A 6,000-nucleotide genomic window follows, 5' to 3' on the forward strand; every position below is an offset into this window, starting at 1 on the left:
GTGTATTTAGATGTATTAAAATACTTTTGGAAGACTTCAAGACATATATCAAAACACTCATACTTAACGAAAATGGTTACAGTTACTTTTCCATTCTTTTCTTTCATCAAGAATTCTAGTCGTATTCTTACCCGTATTATACACAGCTTCAAAACATACTTACTATGAGTATATACCAATAGGAACTAGCATGGGATTCCACTCTTGATTATGTCATGTATGACTAATCAGTTTTAACTTCTACCATGAGCTAGTCAACTAACTAGAACTCCTTTTAACCCCACTCACCACTCACCAATTACCACTCATCATTCACTCCATTTCACTTCCAATTCTCTTTCTAATTCTCTCTCAACACACCCACACTATTATGAACATATTTTTCCAGTAGTTAATCATCATCTTCATCAAAAATCACTTCAAGAATCAAGCTATAATCATCATAGGAAGAACACTTCAAGAACACTTCAAAAATCCCTTCAAGTTTACTAATTTACTTCCAAGCTTTCTAATCCATTCCAAGTAATCATCTAAGATCAAGAAACTTTTGTTATATACAGTAGGTTATCTTTATTATTCAAGGTAATATTCATATTCAAACTTTGATTCAATTTCTATAACTATAAACTATCTTAATTCGAGTAAAAATCTTACTTGAACTTGTTTTTGTATCATGATCCTACTTCAAGAACTTTCAAGCCATCCAAGATCCTTTGAAGCTAGATCATTTCTTGTCACTTCCAGTAGGTTTACCTACTAAACTTGAGGTCGTAATGATGTTCATAACATCATTCGATTCATATATATAAAACTATCTTATTCGAAGGTTTAAACTCGTAATCACTAGAACATAGTTTAGTTAATTCTAAACTTGTTCGCAAATAAAAGTTAATCCTTCTAACTTGACTTTTAAAATTAACTAAACACATGTTCTATATCTATATGATATGCTAACTTAATGATTTAAAACCTGGAAACACGAAAAACACCGTAAAACCGGATTTACGCCGTCGTAGTAACAACGCGGGCTGTTTTGGGTTAGTTAATTAAAAACTATGATAAACTTTGATTTAAAAGTTGTTATTCTGAGAAAATGATTTTTATTATGAACATGAAACTATATCCAAAAATTATGGTTAAACTCAAAGTGGAAGTATGTTTTCTAAAATGGTCATCTAGACGTCGTTCTTTCGACTGAAATGACTACCTTTACAAAAATGACTTGTAACTTATTTTTTCGACTATAAACCTATACTTTTCTGTTTAGATTCATAAAATAGAGTTCAATATGAAACCATAGCAATTTGATTCACTCAAAACGGATTTAAAATGAAGAAGTTATGGGTAAAACAAGATTGGATAATTTTTCTCATTTTAGCTACGTGAAAATTGGTAACAAATCTATTCCAACAATAACTTAATCAACTTGTATTGTATATTATGTAATCTTGAGATACCATAGACACGTATACAATGTTTCAACCTATCATGTCGACACATCTATATATATTTCGGAACAACCATAGACACTCTATATGTGAATGTTGGAGTTAGCTATACAGGGTTGAGGTTGATTCCAAAATATATATAGTTTGAGTTGTGATCAATACTGAGATACGTATACACTGGGTCGTGGATTGATTCAAGATAATATTTATCGATTTATTTCTGTACATCTAACTGTGGACAACTAGTTGTAGGTTACTAACGAGGACAGCTGACTTAATAAACTTAAAACATCAAAATATATTAAAAGTGTTGTAAATATATTTTAAACATACTTTGATATATATGTATATATTGTTATAGGTTCGTGAATCAACCAGTGGCCAAGTCTTACTTCCCGACGAAGTAAAAATCTGTGAAAGTGAGTTATAGTCCCACTTTTAAAATCTAATATTTTTGGGATGAGAATACATGCAGGTTTTATAAATGATTTACAAAATAGACACAAGTACATGAAACTACATTCTATGGTTGAATTATCGAAATCGAATATGCCCCTTTTTATTAAGTTTGGTAATCTAAGAATTAGGGAACAGACACCCTAATTGACGCGAATCCTAAAGATAGATCTATTGGGTCTAACAAACCCCATCCAAAGTACCGGATGCTTTAGTACTTCGAAATTTATATCATATCCGAAGGGTGTCCCGAAATGATGGGGATATTCTTATATATATGCATCTTGTTAATGTCGGTTACCAGGTGTTCACCATATGAATGATTTTTATCTCTATGTATGGGATGTGTATTGAAATATGAAATCTTGTGGTCTATTATTATGATTTGATATATATAGGCTAAACCTATAACTCACCAACATTTTTGTTGACGTTCTAAGCATGTTTATTCTCAGGTGATTATTAAGAGCTTCCGCTGTCGCATACTTAAATAAGGACGAGATTTGGAGTCCATGCTTGTATGATATTGTGTAAAAACTGCATTCAAGAAACTTATTTTGTTGTAACATATTTGTATTGTAAACCATTATGTAATGGTCGTGTGTAAACAGGATATTTTAGATTATCATTATTTGATAATCTACGTAAAGCTTTTAAACCTTTATTGATGAAATAAAGGTTATGGTTTGTTTTAAAATGAATGCAGTCTTTGAAAAACGTCTCATATAGAGGTCAAAACCTCGCAACGAACTCAATTAATATGGAACGTTTTTAATCAATAAGAACGGGACATTTCAGTTGGTATCAGAGCGTTGGTCTTAGAGAACCAGAAAATTTGCATTAGTGTGTCTTATCGAGTTTGTTAGGATGCATTAGTGAGTCTGGACTTCGACCGCGTTTTCTTTAAAAATGATTGCTTAACATTTTTGTTGGAAACTATATATTTTTAACATATGAATATTATGTGATATAATAATCTCTTAACGTGTTTGATATTATGTGATAGATGTCTACCTCTAGAACAAGTCCCATTGACTCACCTAATAATAATGAAGAGTCAAATGTAAATTGGAATGATTCGTGGACTGATTCACAAGTTCCCGAAGAGGAACCGGAAGAAGAGTCGGAACCGGAAGAAGAATCGGAACCGGAAGAAGAATCGGAACCGGAAGAAGAAATAGAACCGGTGGGGGAAATAATAAAACGGTTAAGTAAAAGAAAATCCTCAACCAACCGACCAAGGTTAATTATGGTCAATGGTGTTTCCGACAAGGAAGCAAAATATTGGGAGGATTACCAATTCTCCGATGAATCGGATTCCGACGAGAATTCCGATGATGTTATAGAAATTACCCCAACTGAATTTAAAAAGGCAAAAGGAAATAATAAGGGAAAGGGCATAAAAATAGAGAAATCTAATTCCAACCCCGATGAACTTTATATGTATCGTCAACCCCCGAAGTCCTTAAGTTGTAACAATGACCCGGGAACCTCTAAACCACCAGGTTTTTCTAAACCAATGTGGAAAATTACGGCTCGTATTAGGGGAACATCATATATCCCTAGAAACTTGGCAAAACAAACCAAAACCGAAGAAAAAGAAACAAGCGAGTCGGAATAAGATAGTTGTATTCGTGTGGTGTAATATATGTAATATAGTGTGCTTATGCTTTATGATATATGTAAAAATTGCTTGTACTAATAAGTATTTTTTTATGAATCTAACTCTTGTCTATTTTACATTATAAAAACACAAAATGGATAGACAACCCAATATTTTAAGAGACCTACCCGGAGACATGATTGATGAAATCTTGTCTAAAGTCGGTCAGAATTCTTCGGCACAACTATTTAAGGCGAGATCAGTTTGTAAGACATTCGAAGAACGTTCCAAGAATGCCTTGGTTTATAAAAGGCTTTCGTTCGAAAGATGGGGGATATCACATTGGGAAATCCATAAGTTACGATGTGTTTACTTTGACGCATATATTGTGGGGAACCCAAATGCTATTTTACGCAATGGGTTAAGAAATTATTTTGACTCAATATATCCAAATATTGGACTTCGTGATTTAGAAAAAGCGGCTAACATGCAACATAAAGAAGCATGTTATGCTTACGGATTAGTAATGTTCGCTTCTCACCAAAGTGAGAACAAGAACATCGGCCTACAACTATTAAACAAAACGTTCCCACAAGTGACGGAGTCGGTAATTGGGGTAAGAAATGAGGTTTTTAGGTTATTACGAGACTGTTGGACATTACGTAACCCTCGTCCCTTTGACGACGTTACAACACGCTGTCTTATCAACGGCCATAACGGTTATGTTCCACAAGACCAAGGATGGGAAGTAGTCCTAGTAAAACCAAAATGCATGACTTGTTTCTGGACGTATGAATTACGTGTCTTTATTGCCTTTGCTGAACGACTTGTGTACTAGCTAGAATTATCTTCACAACTATCTTGTATCAAAGTTATTGTGTGCTATATTTCATGCTTTATGTAAAATAAGCGGTATTGTAAGTTTGTAAAATATTGTATAAAAGTTTGAACGCGAAATATTATTATAATCAGTTTTTCATATAGAATTGTAGTAGTTGAATTGTATATTAGCTACTAAGTATGAACTTAACGGGTAGGTACTACCCGAATTTAAACTTATAAAACGCTAATATGAAGAAAAAGCTTTTATAAATGAGTTCATATTATGCTACGAAATACTATTAACTACTATTGATATTCTGTATGATTAACTTGTTCCATTTGACTATTTTGAAGGAAATGGCACCGACTACTCGACACACCGTGAATATGAATGAAGAGGAATTCCGTACTTTTCTAGCTTCAAACATAGCCGCGGTACAGGCTGCGCTACATACCAACAATACCCTTGGATCTAGCAGTACAGAAAATCGTGTAGGATGCACCTACAAAGAATTCACTGCCTGCAAACCTTTGGAATTTGATGGAACCGAAGGACCGATCGGATTAAAACGGTGGACCGAGAAGGTCAAATCGGTGTTTGCCATAAGTAAGTGTACTGAAGAGGACAAAGTGAAGTACTCTACGCATACCTTCACAGGTTCTGCGTTAACATGGTGGAATACCTATCTAGAGCAAGTGGGACAAGATGATGCGTACGCACTACCGTGGTCAGCATTCAAGCACTTGATGAACGAGAAGTACCGTCCCAGAACCGAGGTCAATAAGCTCAAGACAGAACTTAGAGGGTTACGAACCCAAGGATTTGATATTACCACGTACGAAAGACGATTCACAGAATTGTGCCTATTGTGTCCGGGAGCATTCGAAGATGAGGAAGAGAAGATCGACGCGTTTGTGAAAGGATTACCGGAAAGAATCCAAGAAGATATAAGTTCACACGAGCCCGCCTCCATACAACAGGCATGTAGAATGGCTCACAAACTAGTGAACCAAATTGAAGAAAGAATTAAAGAACAGACTGCTGAAGAGGCCAATGTGAAGCAAGTCAAAAGAAAGTGGGAGGAAAACGGTGATAAGAATCACCAATACAACAACAACAGCAATTACAACAATAATCGCAACAATTATCCCAACAATCGCAACATCAATCGCAACTACAACAAACGGCCCAACAACAACAACAACAACAACAACAACAACAACAGCAACTACAACAATCATCCCAACAACAATAATAACCGCAACAACAACAACAATCAGAAGCAGCTATGCCAAAGGTGTGAAAAGTATCACTCGGGGTTCTGCACCAAATTTTGCAACAAGTGTAAAAGAAATGGTCATAGCGCGGCGAAGTGTGAGGTCTACGGACCAGGGGTTAATAGAACGAAAGGAAAAAATGGTGTCGGAACGAGTAATGGCGGAGCAAGTAGTGTCGGAGCAAGTTATGCCAATGTAGTTTGTTATAAATGTGGAAAACCGGGCCACATTATTAGAAATTGCCCGAACCAGGAGAACACGAATGGACAAGGCCGCGGAAGAGTTTTCAATATTAATGCGGCAGAGGCACAGGAAGACCCGGAGCTTGTTACGGGTACGTTTCTTATTGACAATAAATCTGCTTACGTTTTATTTGATTCGGGTGCGGATAGA

Source organism: Rutidosis leptorrhynchoides, chromosome 3 (assembly GCF_046630445.1).
Source record: "Rutidosis leptorrhynchoides isolate AG116_Rl617_1_P2 chromosome 3, CSIRO_AGI_Rlap_v1, whole genome shotgun sequence".
Lineage (NCBI taxonomy): Eukaryota > Viridiplantae > Streptophyta > Magnoliopsida > Asterales > Asteraceae > Rutidosis > Rutidosis leptorrhynchoides.